We start from the raw sequence: 22,171 nt of genomic DNA on the forward strand, positions 1-22,171 counted from the left end.
CATACAGAGCTTTAAACTGATCTGAGAACAGAGCCTCGTTTTCAGACCTTCGCAGTTCCTGTCATGGATTTTGCTGCAGAAAGAGTTCTGGTTCACCCACAGACATAATTCAAACGGTTTTAGAAACTAGAGATTGTTTTCTATCCAATAGTAATAATAATATGCATATTGTACGAGCAAGAATTGAGTATGAGGCAGTTTAATTTGGGAACGATAAATGTCCAAGTTGAAACAGCACCCCCTGTAGTGTCAAGAGGTTATTAATGGTACCAGCGGTTGTCACTTATATAACGTACCATAGAAGTCTGTGGCACCATGCAAGCTGTGCAGCAGTATGATGCAACTTTTAAAGGACAAACCACTGTAGGTGTGAAATGACAGGGCATGGGCCAGCAGAGCTGGTGGGCCTCTCTCTCCGAATCTCTTGTTTAAGAGTACTTTGTTTCTCACTACATTCTGTCTCTCTTCAGTAAGATCAGCAGCAGGTCAATGTTATTTTGATTCAATTTGCTTTGAACTTGACCTTGTAGTGTTTGTTCTGAAAGTGTTTTAGGTTGACTACAGTCTGGCCTCTGAGATTTCCCCCAATAACAGCTAACCCATCTGCTTTCCCATTAAAGCCTGGAAGCATTTAGAGACCTGAGGCACCACTCTACGTCTTCAGATTAAAGTGGAGCCGAGGAGAGAAGAGAGGGAGGCAGAGAGACTAATTAGGGGGATCTCTCCATGGTAGTGATGCTGGTCGTGAGGGTTTGGGGAGGTGGGTGAGAGGGGTTACCTGAAGGAGAACCCTCGGAGTAGTGAAGGAGAATGAATGGTAGGGTTGAGGGTTCTGAGAAGTACTACCATGGGAAGAGGGTGATGCTGAAAACAGCAAATCTGAAGTGTGAAGTAGTCTGCTCTGGGGACAGCCTGTCCACTTTAAGTCCACATGTTGACTGATTGTTGCTTTGAAAAGGTACCAGAAAACTGTCTTAAGTTTGTGTATGCGTGTGAGTGTGTGTGTGTGTGTGTGAGAAGGCCTAACTGTTTGTGTGTGTGTAAATGCACATGTTTGTATTTAGGGGTGATAGCTAGCTACAATGATCACTCTAAATATTTCAAAGGACCACGAGTGAAAACAAAGGAAAGAAGGATATGGGAATCTCGAGCACTTCTTCTGGAAGAACTAGAGAGAGAGGCCCATTCTTCCCAAAACAACAGAAATAAAACTGTTTGATCTCAACCACTCTCTCTCTCTTTCAACAGTTTCCTGTCTTTTCCATCCTTTTGTTTATCACTCATACTGGTGCTGGGGAGCGTCGCAGCCAGGCAGCAGCTAATGCCATATTAAGGTAAACAGATTAGAGTAAACATATTTATTCAGCAAACCCACAAAATGGTGGATATCTTCCCACAGGAGATCCATTCCCAAAAACAACACTTTGTTTATAGCTGTCTTCTCTCACACCGTCCCACCGTAATTAGCGTCATCACAGCAGAAAACAGCCCCTTGTAGCGGCTCATTTAAAACTTCTCATGATCATCATTCTAATCAGACCAGACTACCTTATGTTGTTACAATAGGGATCTAAAACCAAAGTCGCTCTGGATAAAATCGCCACTAAATGACTATGACGTAAGTTTAAATGTAAATTTAGAAAGGGGAGAGTCAATATTTCTTTCTCTTAGTATGTCAATGGGCCCTCATAATAGCTGGATGGGCCTCAATAGAGTCATCTGGACACAGGGCATGAAAGAGCTTTTCACCAGTCTATTGCTGCTTGGTGTCACATCTTCTCTTGCTCCTCCCCTCCGGCGTATGATGTCTCCAGAATACTAACCACCGGTCCTGGGATTCATTATTACGCGCACCTGGCACTCATCATTACGCGCACCTGTTAATCATTATGATTCACACCTGGACTTCATTACCTTCATCATTTCCTCCCCTTCATATGTCACTCCCTTATGTTTTCTCACCAGTTGGTATTGTTCTTGTTTACTGGCGTGTAGCCTTATGGAATTGTCTCGTTACTGGTTTTGTTGTTTTACTAAACGTTTCACCTGCACCTGCTTCCCGACTCACAGCTCGGTTATTACACTTGGTTTATAATCAAAACCTTCCCATCCTAAAAGCCTTGTCTTTAATTGTGACCAGGCCTTAACGCGCCTAGATAGCAGACACACTGGGGTTGCTCTGTTCCAGTGTCACGTTGTCCATTCTCTGTTCTCGCCTTATCAGTAACCACGCTGAAGTCCTTTCTCTCACACACACACCCAAACTCACGCACACACCCAAACTCCCACACATCAGGCCACATGAACAGGCCACAAGAACAATCCCACTCGTTAGCATTTATTTATCTTTGAATAACCATCCCTCCTCTCTCTCACTGCTCTCTCTCTCTCTATCTCCACTCTATATCTCTTCTCTATATCTCTTTTTCTCTTCCTATGTCTCCCCTTTTTTCTCCCTCTCCCTCCCCTCACTTTTCTGAAGGGATTTTTCATTCTGAGGGGTAGGTGTGTTTAATTAATTGTGCACAGCAGTAGAGGTCTGCCTCCCAAATGACACCCTATAATATAGTGCACTACTTTTGACCACGGCACATAGGGCTCTGTTAAAAAGTAGTGCAATATACAGGGAATAGGGTGCCATTTTGAGCACAGTAGTAGAGGTTATCAGTTCCCTGGCAGAGAAAGGCTGCATAATAATCCAACAGCACAGGGGCCACTTAGGGGACAGGGCACTTGTTTGTTTGGGAATAGGGGTGAGGGGTGAGGGAGAGGGGACGAGGGGTGATGGATATAAGAGGTGTTGGTCGCTATGTGTTTAGGTGAATACAATATATGATAGGCAATAGGTAATAGGTTTTTGCTCACATAGATAGGGTTTGGCCCCAGGTAAGCCTGAGGCCCCTGGTTTTAATGCTACTCATTTACATCACGCCACTCTCTGACACGTCCAGGGGATGCACACATGCTCGTACACACACGCATACACACACACACACACACACACACACACACACACACACACACACACACACACACACACACACACACACACACACACACACACATAAATATAACCGTGTTAGTTAGCGTTGCGCGCTAGTAGTGTTTCAACTGGTGACGTCACTCGACCTGAGACCTTGAAGTTGCTGTTTCCTTTGCTCTGCAAGGACCGTGGCTTTTGTGGAGCAATAGGAACCCTTGTGGCTCAGTTGGTAGAGCATGGTGCTTGCAACGCAAGGGTTGTGGGTTCGATTTCCACGGGGGACCAGTATGAAGATGTATGCACTAACTACTGTAAGTCCCTCTGGATACGAGCATCTGATAAATGACTCCAATGTAAATGTAACGATACTTTGTTGTTGTGGTGTTCAGAGAGTCCCTGTTTTGAGGCGAGGAGAGGGAAGGAAGGAACACTGTGCTACATTGATGCTGTTGACCCGGATCACTCAGTTGGGCTCTGCCCGGTTGCTGTGGAGAAAGAGGAGGTAAAAGGGGGTGAGCGTAACCGGTGTGAAATGGCTAGCTAGTTAGCAGGGTGTGCTAGTAGTGTATAAATTGGTGACAAGCCTTGCTCTGAGTCCTTGAAGCAAGGGCCATGGCTAACAATGCTTTGTGGGAGGCAGTTGTTGATGGGTTCAGCGGGTCCCTGATTTCAAGTCAAGGTTGGGGTGAGGAGAGGGCTGGAAGCTATACTGTTACACAAACACACACACATAGATAGACACAGTAATGTTTGAAAAGATGACCTTGCTAATAGGTGTTTTTGCACTCTGTGAAGGCCTTGGACAATGTTTTCACATGTTGAGCTTAGATTTCACATGCGAAATCATATTTTCACGTTTATTACATTTAGAGTTCACATGTTTACACCACCTTTTCCCATGTGAGGAGAATAGAATTGCAGTTTCACATGTGAAGTCACAAGTTCACATGCGAAAAACAATAACGTGCAAATCACATTTGCAGTTTCACATGTAAGAAAACTCCATTTGAAAATCTAACTCTCCCATGTGGAATTGCAATTTTCACTTTTCATTGTGAAAGACATTCACATGTGGAACTGGGGGTGGAATTGCAAATTGTGTAATGCCATTCTGTATAAAAGTTACTTAGCCTACCTGACTATTATAATTTTTAAAAAACTATTTCATATTTCTTAGCCATCCACTCCATTATGTAGTCATCCATGGTATTGCATTGATATGCATGTATACTTAGTGCTACCACTCGGGAGATTGTTACTGCTGCAGACGCTCAACCGTCTCTTCTTCATATGTTGGTCTGCGACCGTTGGAAAAAGCTCAGTGAAAAGAGCAGAGAAGTTAGCTCTCTGTGTCTCCTTATTTTATATCCTGTTTTTTTCTCTCCCGTTAACCCTTGTTTGGTCTTAACATTCTGCATACACCCTGGTCCTAAGTGTAAAAAATTACCCGCCTTCACTAAACCCCTAAAATTAAGCATCTTAATTGACTTTTAGACCCCAAATCTATTTTGCATGAAGAAACAACCTGTCGTTCATCACAAACTTTGTGAATATCTGGGTTTTTCCTCTTTACAATGCAGAAAGACTGCATTTAATCAGTGGACACCACCTGTTTTTATTACAACACACCTGTCATCATTGTTTTATTTACTGAAGTAGAGGTTTATAATTATTATTATTATTGCTAAAGGTACTGCATAAGTGTAAACATATATTTTTTTGCAAGAGATAGCACTTGTATAGCCTAAGAAAGTAGAAGAAATGTGCAGAAAGTAGTTTTGAACATTTTTATTGAAGGGAAACAATAAGTCTTGAACTTTTTTGGCAACATAGTGATATATTCTTATATATTGTACAATGAGGAATTCAACTACAAAATACTAGTCTTTACCCCTTTTTTTAACCATTGCCCCCAACCACAAGGTGTATAAACAACAACAATAAATAACAATAAAATAAGATAATAGATTTTTTTTTTACCTTGAAGAACATAAATCAACTCTAATTTGCACATGTGCAAGTATGTGTGCATGGACTTTGCAGATGTATTTCTCACATGTGCAGCACATAGTATTTGTTTTACTATCCTTCTTTGGGGGCAGAATTGGTATCTCCTACCCTTGCCTGCCCCAGCTGCAGCCTCAGGTGGATCAGGACAAGATTCAGCCCCCTGAACATCTTTCACAAGCGCTGCAGAGGCTGCTATGCGGGGGAGGCGCTCCCTTCTTTGGATCTGTGGGGTTACAAGTGCCTTTCCCAGCACCCTCCTCTTGTTCCGCTTATCAGGCATCCAGGTACGGTTGTTCTTGTTCCATATCACGAAGGCATTGTATGAGAACACATCAATGATGTTATGGAAGATGACCAGGGGCCAATGGGCAGTCATCCTCCTGCAGCTGTAAGTTCCAATCACCTTGTCCAGGTTGCCCATGCCTCCTTTCTTGTGGTTGTAGTCCAGGATGATGACTGGTTTCCTGTCCTCACGATCACTGATCTCAGCCGTTTTGTGCAGTGTGCTCAGGAGAACCACATTCTTGTTCCTCTTTGGGAGGTAAGAAACTAGAGTGGTGGTGGGGGTGAAGGCAAACTTTGATGAGAAGGCCTGCAGGGGGGAGCTCAGCTTTGTTCTTTCTAACTGTGCCAACCATGGTGATCTTCCTCTTCAGGAGCTGCTGGCTGAGTAGCACACATAATCTCAATTTCTTATTGTGTGTCTTTGTGGTTTTTGTGGTGTGTAAATTAGTGTATAACTGCCGGGTCAAAAATGACCCTAAGACAATATTTGTACCCTGGTGGTGTACAGCTTTCATGGAAATATGAACAAAGGCGTGGTTGAACTTTTTCTAATGTTGGGGTCACTCTAGGAAAAGTCATCAAATTTCAAGTTGAAAAAATATAATTTAGAGGGTTTTCTCTGCTTCACTCAAAGCCAGTGGCAAGTCATTAGTAAATATTGAAAAAGTAAGGGGCCTAGACAGCTGCCCTGGGGAACTCCTGATTCTACCTGGATTTTGTTGGAGAGGCTTCTATTAAAGAACACCCTCTGTGTTCTGTCAGATAGGTAACTCTTTATCCATAACATAAGCCATAACACACACATTTTGTTCCAGCAACAGTAGTTGGCAATATCAATAGGTTTTGTGATGAATGAGTCATCTGATTCAATTAATGATGGAGCGGAGTGTGCATGTTTGAGCAGAATTTAATTGAAGGTGCTCCAAAGCTTTATACTATCATTCCTTGTCATTTATCTTTCTTTCATAGAGTTTTTTCTTCTTTTTATTCAGTTTAGTCACATGATTTCTCAATTTGCATTATGTTTGTCAATCGATTGTACAGCCAGACCTATTTGCCATTTATTTTGCCTCATCCTTCTCAACCATGCAGTTTTTCAATCCTCATTGATCCACAGGGATTTAACAGAGTTTACAGTCATTTTCTTATTGGGTGAATGTGTATTAGTAACTGGAATAAGCAATTTCATAAATGTGTCAAGTGCAGCATCATTACACACCACAGACCAACAAATATTCTTTACATCAACAACATAGGAATCGCTACAAAACTTATTGTATGACCTATTATACACTGTATTAGGCCCAGCCTTTGGAACTATGGTTTTCCTAGATATGGCTACTTTATTGTGATCACCACATCCGATGGATTTGGATAGTGCTTTCAATCAAATTTCTGCAGCATTAGTTAAAATAAGATGTGATCAATACATGTTGATAGTTTCAATACTGTGCTGTTAAGTTGATTGATAACCTGAACCAGGTTGCAGACACAAGTTACAGTTTGAAGCTTTCTCTTGAGTGGGCAGCTTGATGAAAGCCAGTCAATATATAAATCACCCAGAAAATATACATCTCCATTGATATCACATACACTGTCAAGCATTTCACACATGTTATCCAAATACTGACTGTTAGCATTTGTTGGTCTATAGCAGCCTCCCACTAGAATGGACTTTAGGTGAGGCAGATGAACTTGTAGCCATATTACTTCAACAGTATTTAACATGAGATCCTCTAAAAGCTTTACAGTAATGTGGTTCTGAATATAAACAGCCACAGCTCTACCTTTGGTGTTTCTGTATTGTCTGTAGATCTTATAGCAATGTCTTCCTACCACTGTATCATCAAAGGTATTATCTAAGTGAGTTTCAGAGATTGTCAAAATGTCAAGGCTCAGGAGAAGACCCAGATGAAGACATTTTCAGGGTCAAGGCAGGCAGAGGTGTCACGACTTCCGCTGAAGTTGACTCCCCTGCCTGTTCGGGCGGTGCTCGGTGGTCGTCGTCACCGTCCTACTAGCCGCCACCGATCCCTTTTTCGTTTGTCTGTTTGTTTTGTCTTATTAGTTGCACCTGTTTTTTGTTTCGTAATGAGCTTCCCTATAATTAGGAGTTTGACCCGCCCTTGTTTTGTGCGGGATTGTTTTTGTTACGTGTGTGTATGTTGGGGTTTTGGCAAGTGTTGCTCTTTACGCCCTGGATGTTCGGGCTTATTCAGTTTTCCTTAAGAATAAATATAAGGAATATTTTTCCCCAAGCGGCTCTCTCTCTCTCTGCGTCTGGTTCTTTCGCCAACCTAGTCCCGCGTGACAGAATCCCGCACCACGAAAATGGAACCAGCAGGAGCAGCCGCGTCTCCTCTCCCATCGATGGAGGAAAGGGTCCTCCATCACACCAGTGTTCTCCACAGAATTGGGTCGGCTATGGACCAAATGATGGAGAGGATGGATCGATGGGAGAGGAGTGGCCTTCCCACCTCATCTCCAGCACCCCCTCCTCAAACACCTCCTGTTCCTGTTTCAGCATCCGGTTCCGGGGCTCTTCGGCTGGCGCTCCCACGGGAGTATGATGGAACGGCGGCCGGGTGTCAGGGATTTCTTCTCCAGCTGGAGCTTTACCTGGCGACCGTTCGTCCTACTCCCTCCGGAGAGGAGAGCGTGAGCGCCCTCGTCTCCTGTTTGACTGGACGAGCTCTTGAATGGGCCAACGCAGTGTGGAATGGCCCAGACTCGGCGAGGGATCATTACCCTGAGTTCACCCGCCGTTTCCGAGCTGTGTTTGACCACCCACCAGAGGGTCGTGCGGCGGGTGAACGGCTGTTCCACCTGCGTCAGGAGACGAGGAGCGTACAGGACTTTGCCCTGGAGTTCAGGACCTTGGCTGCAGGAGCAGGGTGGAACGACAGGGCCTTAATAGACCATTTCCGATGCAGCCTTCGGGAGGACGTCCGCAGGGAGCTAGCGTGTCGGGACACCACACTCACGCTGGACGAACTTATTGACATGGCTATCCGTCTCGACAACCTGCTGGCTGCCCGCGGACGTTCGGAACAGGTCCTGTCGTTTCCACCTCCCAGCCCTCCTGCTCCTATCCCTATGGAGTTAGGGGGGCCAGCGTCAAGGGGAACCGGAGGAGGAGTGTCCTCCTGCACCAGTTGTGGTCGGCGAGGGCACACGGCCGACCGGTGCTGGAGGAACTCTTCTGGGAGTCGGGAGGGCAGGCGGAACACTACTCGATCACCCCAGGTGAGTCAGCACCAGACTTACCCAGAGCTTTCTGTTAGTCATATGTATGTGTTAACCTATTTCCCCGGGTTTTCTCCCTCTCTACAGCATAAGGCGCTAGTCGATTCAGGCGCAGCTGGGAATTTCATTGATCGGGGGCTCGCATTAAGGCTAGGGATTCCCCTTGTGTCGTTAGACCTACCTTTCCCTGTGCACTCCTTAGATAGCCGACCATTAGGGTCAGGAATGGTCAGGGAGGCCACGGTACCACTGGACATGGTAACGCAGGGTAGTCATAAGGAGCAGATTAGTCTGTTCCTTATCGACTCACCTGCGTTTCCAGTGGTATTGGGAATTCCCTGGCTAGCCCAGCACAACCCGGTGATTTCCTGGAAACAGGGGGCTCTTAAGGGGTGGTCAGAGGAGTGTTCAGGCAGGTGTTTAGGAGTTGCCGTTGGTGCGACTACGGTGGAGAGTCCAGACCAGGTTTCCACCGTGCGCATTCCCTCTGAATATGCCGATTTGGCTATCGCCTTCAGTAAGAGGAAGGCGACCCAATTACCACCCCATCGACGAGGGGACTGCGCGATAAACCTCCTGGAGAACGCTGCACTTCCTAGGAGTCACGTGTATCCTTTGTCCCAGGAGGAGACAGCGGCTATGGAGACATATGTTACTGAATCACTGGGACAGGGATACATTCGGCCCTCCGCATCACCTGTCTCCTCGAGCTTCTTTTTTGTGAAGAAGAAGGATGGCGGTTTACGCCCGTGCATTGATTATCGAGGTCTAAATTCCATCACAGTGGGGTTTAGTTACCCACTACCTCTCATCGCTACGGCGGTGGAATCATTTCACGGGGCACGCTTCTTCACAAAATTGGACCTGAGGAGTGCGTATAATCTGGTGCGTATCCGGGGAGGAGATGAGTGGAAAACCGCATTTAGTACTACATCTGGCCATTATGAGTACCGCGTCATGCCATATGGGTTAAAGAATGCTCCAGCTGTCTTTCAATCCTTCGTAGATGAGATTCTCCGAGATCTGCTCGGGCAGGGAGTGGTAGTGTACATTGATGACATCTTGATCTACTCTGCCACCCGCGCGGCGCATGTGTCTCTGGTGCGTAAGGTACTTGGGCGACTGCTGGAGCATGACCTGTATTGCAAGGCGGAGAAATGTGAGTTCTTCAAACAGACCGTTTCCTTCCTGGGTTATCGTATTTCCACCTACGGGGTGGTGATGGAGGATGACCGCGTTACAGCTGTGCGTAATTGGCCGACTCCGACCACGGTGAAAGAGGTGCAGCGGTTTTTAGGGTTTGCCAATTACTACCGGAGGTTTATCCGGGGTTTTGGTCAGGTGGCTGCTCCCATTACCTCACTGCTGAAGGGAGGACCGGTGCGCTTGCGTTGGTCAGCAGAGGCGGACAGAGCTTTCAGTCGTCTGAAGGAGCTGTTTACCAATGCGCCCGTGTTGGCGCATCCGGACCCCTCTTTAGCGTTCATAGTGGAGGTGGACGCGTCCGAGGCGGGGGTCGGGGCCGTGCTGTCCCAGCGCTCGGGCGAACCACCCAAGCTCCGCCCTTGTGCCTTCTTTTCGAGGAAGCTCGGTCCGGCGGAGCGTAACTATGATGTGGGGGACCGGGAGTTGTTAGCTGTAGTCAAGGCTCTGAAGGTGTGGAGACATTGGCTTGAGGGGGCGAAACACCCTTTTCTCATCTGGACTGACCATCGTAATCTCGAGTACATCCGGGAGGCGAGGAGACTAAATCCGCGTCAAGCTAGATGGGCTATGTTTTTCACCCGGTTTCAGTTCACCATCTCGTACCGACCAGGCTCCCAAAACACCAAGGCCGACGCGCTGTCCCGTCTCTATGATACCGAGGAGCGGTCCGTTGAGCCTACTCCCATCATTCCACCTTCATGTCTCGTGGCACCTGTGGTATGGGAGGTGGACGCGGAGATAGAGAGAGCCTCACGGTTAGAGCAGACCCCTCCTAACTGTCCAGCGGGGGTTCAGTACGTGCCGGGAGGGGTCCGGGATAAACTAATCCGTTGGGCTCATACTCTCCCCTCCTCGGGTCATCCTGGCATCGAGAGGACAGTGCGGAGTCTTAGAGGGAGATACTGGTGGCCCACGTTAGCTAAGGACGTGAGATTTTATGTCTCCTCCTGCTCGGTGTGTGCTCAGAGCAAGGCTCCTCGGCACTTGCCTAGAGGGAAGTTACAGCCCCTCCCCGTTCCACAACGGCCGTGGACACACTTATCGGTGGACTTTCTTACCGATCTTCCCCCGTCCCAGGGAAGTACTACGATTTTGGTCGTTGTGGATCGGTTTTCCAAGTCCTGCCGTCTCATCCCGTTGCCCGGTCTCCCTACGGCCCTGCAGACTGCGGAGGCCTTGTTTACCCATGTCTTCCGGCACTATGGGGTGCCTGAGGATATCGTTTCTGATCGGGGCCCCCAATTCACGTCCAGAGTATGGAGGGCGTTTATGGAAAGACTGGGGGTCTCGGTCAGCTTGACCTCGGGTTTTCACCCCGAGAGTAATGGGCAGGTGGAGCGCGTAAACCAGGATGTGGGCAGGTTTCTGCGGTCATATTGCCGGGACCGGCCTGGTGAGTGGGCGAGGTATGTTCCTTGGGCTGAGCTCGCTCAGAACTCCCTCCGCCACTCCTCAACGAACATGTCCCCGTTTGAGTGTGTGTTAGGGTACCAGCCGGTCCTGGCCCCATGGCACCAGAGTCAGACCGAGGCTCCTGCGGTAGAGGAATGGGTACAGCGCTCCAAGGACACCTGGAAAGCCGTCCAGGAATCGCTAAAGTTAGCAGGACAACGGCAGAAGAGGAGCGCTGACCAGCACCGCAGTGAGGCCCCCGTATTCACACCGGGGGACAGGGTCTGGCTCTCGACCCGAAACCTGCCTCTCCGCCTGCCCTGTCGGAAGCTGGGGCCGCAGTGTGTGGGGCTGTTTAAAGTCCTGAGGAGAATAAACGAGGTGTGTTATAGGTTACAACTCCCTAGGTATTACCGTATTAACCCCTCGTTTCATGTGTCTCTCCTCAGGCCGGTGGTGGCTGGTCCCCTGCAAGAAGGTGAGGTGCCTGAGGTCCCTCCACCCCCTCTGGAGATCGAGGGGTCCCCGGCGTACACAGTACGTGCCATTCTGGACTCGAGACGCCGGGTGAGGGGCCTACAGTACCTCGTGGACTGGGAGGGGTACGGTCCGGAGGAGAGATGCTGGGTTCCGGTGGGGGACATTTTAGATCCTACTTTACTGAGAGACTTCCACCGCCTCCACCCAGATCGCCCGGCACCTCGCCCTCCGGGTCGTCCTCGAGGCCGGTGGCGGCGCGCTGCGGGAGCCGCGCGTCAGGAGGGGGGTAATGTCACGACTTCCGCTGAAGTTGACTCCCCTGCCTGTTCGGGCGGTGCTCGGCGGTCGTCGTCACCGTCCTACTAGCCGCCACCGATCCCTTTTTTGTTTGTCTGTTTGTTTTGTCTTATTAGTTGCACCTGTTTTTTGTTTCGTAATGAGCTTCCCTATAATTAGGAGTTTGACCCGCCCTTGTTTTGTGCGGGATTGTTTTTGTTACGTGTGTGTATGTTGGGGTTTTGGCAAGTGTTGCTCTTTACGCCCTGGATGTTCGGGCTTATTCAGTTTTCCTTAAGAATAAATATAAGGAATATTTTTCCCCAAGCGGCTCTCTCTCTCTCTGCGTCTGGTTCTTTCGCCAACCTAGTCCCGCGTGACAAGAGGTCAGTAATCCAGGGTGGTGTGACAAGGTACCGGAGACAAAGGGCTGTGAGACATAGGTTTAATCCTAGACATATGAAAAGTGGGATGTATACGGAGGGTACGGGAAGGGAAGATGTACGGCAGAGGGGCTAATGATCTTGGAGATGGGGAAAGGGACGATAAAACGGGGGGAAAGTTCGCAGGACTCCACCTGGAGGGGCAGATCTCTGGTGGAGAGCCATACCCTCTGCCCGAGACGATACCGGGGAGTCGGGAGGTGGTTCGCTTGTCACCGATACCTGGAGGTAGTCTTTAGAAGCCGACCGGGCACTCTTCCAGGTACGGCGACAGCGACGGACATACATCTGGGCCGAGAGTATGCTGACCTCTTCCTCTTGCTACAGGAAGACTTGAACACTTGAAAGGTTAGAGCCCGGTGGCAGAGCAGGCGAGGGTGTTGCAGGCATATTCAACCCATACGAGTGCTGGCTCTAGGTGGTGGGGTTATCGGAGACAATGCAGCGAAGAGTCGTCCCCAGATCTTGATTGGCTTGCGCCGACTGGCCGTTGGACTGAGGGTGGAACCCGGAGGACAGGCTGGCTGACGACCCAATGAGTGTTGGCAGGTAGCGGTTCTTCACAGTGATGTTATTGAGGACCCGGTAGTCGATGCGGGGGTGGCCTATGGATGGATGGATACACCCTGCAGCTAGGGAGTCCTCGATGTAGGTCTCCATAGCCTTGGTCTCCGGACCCAACCGAGAGTACAGTCGTCCCCATAGCGGTGTGGTGCCTGGGAGAAGGACGATCCCACAGCAATATGGTCGGTGCAGAGGAACTGAAGACTCTCGGGAGAACTCGGGTACATTTTACATTTACATTTTAGTCATTTAGCAGACGCTCTTATCCAGAGCGACTTACAGTAGAGTGCATACATTTTATTACATTTTTACATACTGAGACAAGGATATCCCTACCGGCCAAGAGCAGACGCTCTTATCCAGAGCGACTTACAGTAGAGTGCATACATTTTATGACATTTTTTTTACATACTGAGACAAGGATATCCCTACCGGCCAAACCCTCCCTACCGGCCAAACCCTCCCTAACCCGGACGACGCTATGCCAATTGTGCGTCGCCCCACGGATCTCCCGGTTGCGGCCGGCTGCGACAGAGCCTGGGCGCGAACCCAGCCCAGCCTGGATGCGAACCCAGAGACTCTGGTGGCGCAGCTAGCACTGCGATGCAGTGCCCTAGACCACTGCGCCACCCGGGAGATTAGCCTCGGGTCCTCTCGTTCACCGAGACGTCGGGGACTTCTGGGATGCCTTGGAGGCTAGGTGGAATCCTTGAGCGAGTGATTGGAATCAGACCTCTTCTCCTTCCTACGTTTCCATAACCGCCCATCGATCCGGATGGTCAAGGCTATGAGCGAGTCGAGATCCGTTGGTAGTTCCCGGGCTGCTAGTTCATCCTTAACTTCCTCCGATAATCCATGCAGGAATGTGTGAACAGCGATTCCGGGTTCCAGGCACTCTCAGCTGCCAACGTGCGGAAATCCCCCGCAAAGTATGCCACACTGATGGGAGTCTTGTTGAAGCTGGAGTAACTTCCGGGCAGCCTCTCTCGGGGACAATGGAGAATCAAAAATCTTCTTCACCTCCGCCACAAACTACTCCAGACTGAAGCATACGGCCGACTGTTGTTCCCACACGGCCGTGGCCCATGCAAGAGCCCTCCTGGACATCAGCTTGATGAGGTACACTATCTTTAAGCGGTCTGAGGGGAAGCAGGAGGGATGCAGCTCGATGATGATAGAACAATGGGCGAGAAATGCCCGACAGGTTCTCGACTCTCCAGCGAAGCGTTCCAGGGGAAGGTAAGTGGGGTTCTCGGGAAACTGGGGTGGCCGTGCTGCTAACAGCTGAGTTACTGAGGGGCTGAGAGGTTACCGTCGTGGTAGGCTGCCTGACAGACAACCCGTGGAATTGCTCCAGCAATGTGTTCAACGTGCGGTCATGGCGTTTGGCCATGGTCTGGAACCCCTGCAAAAGACCATGAAGCAACACTTCATGCCTTCCAACGGTGGCTCCTTGGGAGGAGACTGCATTGCGGAGCTGGTCCAAGTCTGCTGGGTCCATCATGCCCAGTTCGTACTGTCAAGGCTCAGGAGAAGACCCAGATGCAGACAGTTTCGAAGTAACAAAATTTTACTGCAAAAACAGGGAGGAAGGCAAAAGACAGTTCAAGGGAAGGCAGAGGTCAGTAATCCAGAGCAGACTCCGAAAGGTTCAGAATGGCAGGTAGGCTCAGGGTCAGGGCGGGTAGTGGTCAGTAATCTAGGGTGGAGTGACAAGGTACAGAACGGCAGGCAGGGTCAGGGTCAGGGCAGGCAGAATGGTCAAAACTGGGAAAACTAGAAAAGAGGAACTAGAGAAAGGCAGGAGTACGGGAAAAACTCAAGTAGGCTTGACAAAACAAAACGCACTGGCAACAGAAAAACAGAGAACACAGGTATAAATACACTGGGGATAATGGGGAAGATGGGCGACACCTGGAGGGAGGTGAAGACAAACACAAAGACCGGTGAAAGAGATCAGGGTCTGACACAGAATGTGAATGTCATCTGTTACTAGCAAATTATTGATTTGATTAACCTTGTTTCTATAGCTACATATGGGCAATTTTTAACACTTTTCTGGGATTCTTGATTGTTTTTCTTGCTTTACTGGGAAGCTTAGCAGAGGTAGACATAATCGGGTTATTTATGTTAGTGCGGGGTGAGCTGCACACAGTGGACTTCCAGCTAGGGTACACCACCTTTGCTAACAGTATAACTCTGGTTCATGGGCATATGATTACTGCATACAAGAGCTGTAGGATCAGCAGAGGCATTCAGGGCAGTAAGTGTCAGGACCCGGTGCGAGAAACAGTCACTAATAATCGTCAGAACCCAGAAGATGAGGCAGACACAGCAGTACTAGAGATGGTGGTTTAATTAAAGAACAAAATCTTCAGGCAAAGAAACTAAATCCACAATGTCCAAAAATAAAGCCAAGAGGCACAAAATGGAAATCCTCCAAAATACAAAAGAAACTCCACAAAGTGGTAAAAAACAGCAGGGAAAAACAAACCTCAAAAGACTACTCAAATAATACACAAGAACTAAACCAGAGAACCTCTGGAAAATCCAACAAGAGAAATATCTGTATAAAACAAGGCTTGGGCTGGGGCTGGGTGCTAACTTACACACACTGAGCAAGGAACTGAGGAACACACATGGTTTAAATACTAACAAGGGAATGACCTACAGGTGCAAACAATAATTAGAGCAAGAAAAACAAAAGGTACAAAAAAGGTGCAATGGGGACATCTAGTGACCAAAACCTGACAGTAAGAGGAACATACATTAAGTTACTTACATTGTGTCTTCCAATGCCCCTGGGATAATGTACATTTGCTGAAGAATTATGACAACTCAGTGAAACAATGCTAGGGATTAAATGGGCGTGGGTCATTGATAAGTAATTGTCTCAACGCAGCCTTATAATTCTGTGAAATAATCCAGGAACCCAAATTAATTGGGTGGATCCCATCCTCCTTATAATACCAGGTTTGTATTTGAGCTTTGTATCAAAATTGTCAATAAATGTTACACCCACAGTGCTGCAATAGTCTCGTAGCCAGTTATTGAGGGCTAAACATTTGCTGAACGTTCAATGCTACAATTTAGGAAGGGCAGAGGGCCAGATATTATGGAACGTTTGTTGGTATCAAGTGTCAGTCAGGTCAAGACACTGGTGAGCATGCAGATGAGCTTCCTGAGATTTCCCTGAGAAATTCTTTGGTTGTGCAAACCCAGTTTCATCAACTGTCTGGGTGGCTGGTCTCAGATGCTCCTGCAGGTGAAGATGCCTGATGTGAAGGTGCTGGGCTGGCGTGGTTACACGTGGTCTGCTGTATTGAGACCGGTTAGACGTACTGTCAAATGATCTAAAACGACATTGGAGGCAGCTTATGGTAGAGAAATCAACATTCAATTCTCTGACAACAACTCTGGTTGAGTAATCACTGTTCTGATGTCCAGAAGCTCTTTTCGGCCAAAAGAGACGGTAGCATCAACATTATGTACAAAATAAGTTACAAACAATGCAAAAAAACAAACAAAATAGCAGAGTTGCTTTAAGAGCCCATAAAGCAGCAGCCATCCCCTCCGGCGCCATTATCAAGCAATCACAACAAATCCTGCGATTAACTCGATTACATATTTGTACTCTTGACAGCCCTATTTCGAATTGAACAGTCAATTGTCTGATATTAAGATTAATTGATAATAAATACACATTGGAAGAGAAACCCAGTGTTGGCCCTAACGGTCAAGTCATTGGCTTCTCCTGTGGTGAGACCTGGGTTCTAATCCTGCTGAATTCAAAAGCACACCTGAAACTACTTGCCATATGTGCGCCATCCCGTGCGTGTTGGTTTTGTCCAGATGCGACAATGGCACGCATGTTACAATATTAAAACCAACTGTGAACCAACTATATTAATTTGGGGGCATGTCGAAACACACATGAAACATTCATGGACATTTACTTGTGTGTGTAGTGTCCAAACAGTTTGGGCTAGTACCACTCTGTGGAAACGTGAGACTCTCACAAACACATACAGTTGAAGTCGGAAGTTTTACTTACACTTAGGTTGAGGTCATTATTATCATTCAACAACTCCACAAATTTCTTGTTAACAAACTATAGTTTTGGCAAGTCAGTTAGGACATCTACTGTGTGCATGACACAAGTAAGTTTTCCAACAATTGTTTACGGACATATTATTTCACGTATAATTCACTATCACAATTCCAGTGGGTCAGAAGTTTACATACACTAAGTTGACTGTGCCTTTAAACAGCTTGGAAAATTCCAGAAAATTATGTCATGGCTTTAGAAGCTTCTGATAGGCTAATTGGCATCATTTGAGTCAATTGGAGGTGTACCTGTGGATGTATTTCAAGGGCTACCTTCAAACTCAGTGACTCTTTGCTCGACATCATGGGATGTCAAAAGAAATCAGCCAAGACCTCAGAAAAACAATTGTAGACCTCCACAAGTCTGGTTCCTTTCACGCCCTGGCCATAGAGAGGTTTTTATTCTCTATTTTGGTTAGGCCAGGGTGTGATTAGGGTGGGCATTCTATGTTTCTATTTCTTTGTTTTTGGCCGAGTGTGGTTCCCAATCAGAGGCAGCTGTCTATCGTTGTCTCTGATTGGGAATCATACTTAGGCAGCCTTTTTCTCACCTGTGTTTTGTGGGTAGTTGTTTTCTGTTTTGTGTCTGCACCTGAAAGAACTGTTTCATTTTGTTCGACTTTGTTATTTTGTTTCAGTGTTCAGTTTGATTAAATATCATTAACGCTTACGACGCTGCACCTTGGTCTCCGTCTACTTCATACGACGAGCGTTACAGTTCATCCTTGGGAGAAGGTTCCAAACGCCTGACGGTACCAAGTTCCTTTGTACAAACAATAGTACGCAAGTATAAACACCATGGCCGTTATACCGCTCAGGAAGGAGACGCTTTCTGTCTCCTAGAGATGCACGTACTTTGTTGCGAAAAGTGCAAATCGCAAAGAACAACAGCAAAGGACCTTGTGAAGATGCTGGATGAAACAGGTACAAAAGTATCTATATCCACAGTAAAACGAGTCCTATATCGACATAACCAGAAAGGTCGCTCAGCAAGGAAGAAGCCACTGCTCCAAAACCGCCATAAAAAAGCCAGACTACGGTTTGCAACTGCACATGGGGACAAAGATTGTACTTTTTGGAGAAATGTCCTCTGGTCTGATGAAACAAAAATAGAACTGTTTGGCCATAATGACCATTGTTATGGTTGGAGGAAAAAGGGGGAGACTTGCAAGCTGAAGAACACCATACCAACCGTGAAGCACGGGGGTGGCAGTATCATGTTGTGGGGGTGCTTTGCTGCAGGAGGGACTGGTGCACTTCACAAAATAGATGGCATCATAAGGAGGGGAAATTATGTGGATATATTGAAGCAACATCCCAAGACATCAGTCAGGAAGTTAAAGCTTGGTCGCTCGCCAATGAGTCTTCCAAATGGACAATGAGTCCAAGCATACTTCCAAAGTTGTGGAAAAATGGCTTAAGGACAACAAAGTCAAGGTATTGGAGTGGCCATCACAAAGCCCTGACCCCAATCTCTTAGAAAATATGTGGGCAGAACAGAAAAAGTGTGTGCGAGCAAGGAGGCCTACAAACCTGACTCAGTTACACCAGCTCTGTCAGGAGGAATGGGCCAAAATTCACCCAACTTATTGTGGGAAGCTTGTGGAAGGCTACCCGAAACGTTTGACCCAAGTTAAACAATTTAAAAGCAATGCTACCAAATAATAATTGAGTGTATGTAAACGTTTGACCCACTGGGAATGTGATGAAAGAAATAAAAGCTGAAATAAATTATGCTCTCTACTATTATTCTGACATTTTACATTCTTAAAAAAAGTGGTGATCCTGACTGACCTAAGACAGGGAATTTTTACTAGGATTAAATGTCAGGAATTGTGAAAAACTGAGTTTACATGTATTTGGCTAAGATGTATGGAAACTTCCGACTTCAACTCTACATGTCGGTTGTTTTTCTCTAGGATACCCTCAGGCCTCACAAGACTCGTCTGAAGGTCCCCCGGTACCATTTAAAAATATTTATGGAAGTACTGTATATATGGAGACTGTTTAGTGCCAAAAATAAGGGGTACATGTCAAAATGTGAAAATCTGTTTGAGTCTTCACACTTGTCCGAAAACAAAAAATGTGTTTGTGACATTATTTAGATGTAATTTATTCAAACGTGTGTTTCATAAATGTGTCTGAAAACCACATTTATTGTTTCCACATGATTTTTTAAATGTCTGTGTGTGTACGCACGTGTGTGTGCATGTGTGCATACGCGTGTTTTTTGTGTTTGTGTTTAAGATTGTGTTGATAAGTGATTTTGAGGTGTCAATCATTCTGTGCTGCAGAAGTCCCATGGGTCCAAAGCATTTAAGCAGTTACAGGGAATGAAGATGTTTATTGTATCTCTCTCTCTCTTTCTGTCTCTCCTCTCTCTTCCTTTCTCTCTCTTTCTCCCTCTCTCTCCCTCCCTCTCGCTCTCTCCCTCCATCTCTCGCTCTGCTTTCCCTTTACTCTGTCGCCCGAAGGCACAGTACACGCCACTGCAAATGATCAATAAGCCAGCACACTGAAACGTTCAATCCGAGGTAAATATCATCCCCCTCCCACCCCTCCTGTGTGATTTTGGCGCAGGCTGCGTATATTATGAGTGGAGCTGTAATGAGATCGTTCCACAGCCATCAGAGGGGGCAATGAGTGAGGCGATGACATGGTATGGAAGTGTACTGAGAGGGTATGGATTTGTCCTCCATGGCGGTAGGAAGGGGTTGACTCTAAGCCCTGGTTCCTCTCCTAGTCGGTTGCTGATCATGTGTGACATGATTTAAGCCCTACGCCCACGGCAGCAGGCAGACTCCACAAGTAAAACCAAAGATGTAAAAACAAAATGGACCTTTTTTGTGCCTCTGCTGAGCTGTCTGTCTTAACTCAAAACCACTCAACCGTTCCTGTATCTCTTTTTCTCTCTTTTCCTTTCACCTTCATTCTCTGTCACTCATCTGTACTTCTGTCCACGGAAAAAAGTCATTCTTTCTCTTTGGCAAGGATACCTGGAGGGTGTTTTTTTAAACGATGGTGGTGATTCTCTCAAGCTGTGGTTATGATCACCAAATTACAGCTAGAATCTGTGGTCAGAAAACATGAAAACGGCACAAATGTAGTTCACAGTAACATGAAGAAATGGTCTACCAAATGTATGCAGGGTTGGGGAGGAATATCATTGAATACCCTGGTGGTCATTGTCCCAGCCAGACAAGCAGGCAAACAGGCAGCACAGAGAGAGCAGTGGCATTATTGTAACAGTTATTGTCACAGCCAGTCAGTTAGTGGTTGTGGATGTGGTTGAGTCATCATTCAGGGACTGCAGCTGTACAGGAAGCAACGCAGCAACCAACCTCAGGAATCACATGATGGATGGCTTACTCACTCTGTCCAGGAAGAGTGTGTGGGGGAGGGGGGGCTCCTCTTCCTTTAGCTCCAATCACTACCGGGGAAAACCCCTCGTTAGGCCTCACCTGACCCCCCTACCTACCACTCCGCCCTTCCACCCCAATCCCTCCCTTCTTCAACCTACACACAGATAGAGGGAGGAGAGAGAACCGTTTTGAAGGTCACCCACGATCTCGCTATTCACCCTGTCTCCTCTGGCTGTTCTGCTGCTCTTTTCATGATTCCTTTACTTTCTTCTCTCTCTTCATTATTTATTACTCTCTTTTCTCAGCCCTCATCTGCCGCCCTCTGCCTCTTGACTCCCTACACTCGTTCTTTAGATGTATCTTTCTTCACCTTCTCTATTATTGTCTCATCTCCTTTGTCACTCCTCACCATTTTCCCCCTCATCCCGCTTTCCCTATTCTCTCTTTAACTTCTTCCACTGTGAAAAAAATAATAATAATTTAAAAAAAAATTGGGACCTGTGGCCTCATTATTTACCTCTCCACATCCCACTTTAAGCCTGCTGGTATTAAAAAAAAGAAAGATGAAAAAAAAGAAAAAACTGAATAAAAACATTCCAGGGGACCACAAATGCTGTCTACTGAACTCCTAGGGAACAACCCCCCCACCGAGCGATGCCCCAGAACGAGCAGATCAAACGCTCTCTCCCTAACTTCCTTTTTTCCCTTTCTCTCTTTTTTTCTCCACCCATCCCTCTATTTTGGTTTTCCTCTTTCATGTTAGGGAAGAGTGGCTTAAGTGGCTATATCTGTTTCTGACGGGCCTCTCAAATGAAGCCTGTGTGAGTTGGCTGAGAGGGGAAGTAAATTGGTTGGTTCTGGGGGCTGTGGCCCTGGTGGCGACCAATGCTGTGAACTCTTTGATCTGCACCGTTGCAGGATGAGACAGCTAGACAGCCACACACACGCATGTAGGTACACATGCACGCACATGCACCCATACCAACACACACACACACATAAAGTGGAGGGGTCATGGGTGGGGAGGGAGATTGAATTGGACGGATGAGTCACACTCTTTTCATTCTTGGAACAAGCCTGTTTCGTTACAGTATATTCTGGTTATTGCCTATTATGACATGGGGATTGAGCGAGTGCCCTGAATTATTGATTTTCACATTGAAGGCAAGATTATGAAGGAGAAGATATGTGAAGATACACCCCCACCTTGTGGCGGCCATGCATTATGGCATTACAGGTTTGACAGGCTTTTATTGAGAGGTGTGTCCTTAAACTGAAGCAGAAGTCAGTTGACTGTCTACTGCCAACTACAACTTAACCATGTCACAATCATGGAGCTGTTTATCCTTTTATTTATCATCTTCTCTGCTCCATCCTTTATTTATCACCAGGCCATCTTAATCATAACAGGGACATCCTTCCATTTCGGTGCCTTTAACGAAGTAAAATTTGATTTCATATAATTTTAACATTCTGTCATAAATAGCAAATGTTCAACTTAATTTAAAAAAAATCCAATCCCAAGAGGTTAAATAAATAAAAAATGACTGTAGTAAGTGTGTATTAATTGCCAAATAAAGTTACAGTGTTGACTGTGACAGGGAATGGAACACTGTTGTGTGAAACAGGGAGTGGCAATTGAATGCAAGCTTCACACCAGGCTGTCATTCTCTGGGTAAGAGGTTTGATGTGTTATGCTTGACCTGCTCAGTTTTCCACCGCAAACACCAAAATGGACAAAAAGAGTAAAACCAGTTCACCTGCTTTTACACTATGATTTGACGATTAGGTGTCCAATGTTTCTTTTGGGAAAAAAA

Source organism: Salvelinus alpinus, chromosome 24, assembly GCF_045679555.1.
Source record: "Salvelinus alpinus chromosome 24, SLU_Salpinus.1, whole genome shotgun sequence".
Lineage (NCBI taxonomy): Eukaryota > Metazoa > Chordata > Actinopteri > Salmoniformes > Salmonidae > Salvelinus > Salvelinus alpinus.